General features: G+C 33.8%; 1 protein-coding gene across 1 annotated transcript in view; it reads right to left on the bottom strand.

Annotated features, from left to right (window-relative positions):
* The window catches only part of LOC116175428 (nardilysin-like), a 10,378-nt gene that overhangs the window by 4,440 nt on the left and 5,054 nt on the right, over positions 1–884 (bottom strand). The gene's annotated exons all lie outside the window — the stretch shown is intronic.

Raw genomic sequence — 884 nt, 5'->3', positions numbered from 1 at the left:
GTTAGCTGATAACTTATCACTCGCTACAGCACTAGACGGGACGTCACTATATTTTGGATTGGAATATTTAGTTATGTGTTGTACTTGTCGTGTTAGTTTTGAAGAACGAGTTCCTTGTATGTATTGTGTAATCCGACCTAAGTATAATTATATATAATATATATAATAATAAATATAATTATTATTATTATTATTATTATTATTATTATTATTATTATTATTATGAAACAGGACATGTCCTAGCAACCCTCGCACTAAACATAAAGTATCAAATGATCAACATTAATAGAAAAAAAAAACTATCCGGGTCCCACAAAGGATTCTAGTAAACACACAATTCATTGTTAACAATGACAAACATTTATTCCGAAACGTATGAAACAAAAATAAAACAAAATCCATGAAAGAAAGTTGTTTGGACATAATTTACCCCGCATGCATGCGGCGATTATTAAAAATTAAAAAATCTTAAAATTACTTTCTTTCGCAATAATCCAAATAATCTGGTCGTACAAGTTTTGCGATATTCTGATGCATTTAACTCCACAAAAGCACTCGCTGACAGCTTCAGGAAACTTCACTATTTCTTTATTAAACCGATCTCAATGACTGGCTTGATAAATAAAAAAATGTCGGTGACTGCTTGAGCAGTAGATAACTGTCGGACCGCTACTTTGTTTACTCAGAGATGAACTAACTTTTTCTGAATACGAACAAACCGTTTTTAACACTTTCCACAAACTTTTATTCTTTTTACGACCGCGAAAACTAACAGCTGACAGGCACCAGCCTCGTTACGTTGATTCTAACACCATCTGGATTCTGGAATACGATAGGAGGGTGGACCGCGCGTACTTAGGCCTCAAATTCGGGCCCTTTGTACT

Source organism: Photinus pyralis, unplaced genomic scaffold (assembly GCF_008802855.1).
Source record: "Photinus pyralis isolate 1611_PpyrPB1 unplaced genomic scaffold, Ppyr1.3 Ppyr1.4_LG7, whole genome shotgun sequence".
NCBI classification, from domain to species: Eukaryota; Metazoa; Arthropoda; class Insecta; order Coleoptera; family Lampyridae; genus Photinus; species Photinus pyralis.
Note: the sequence above shows the minus strand (reverse complement) of the source record. Positions and strands in the feature narration are given on the sequence as shown.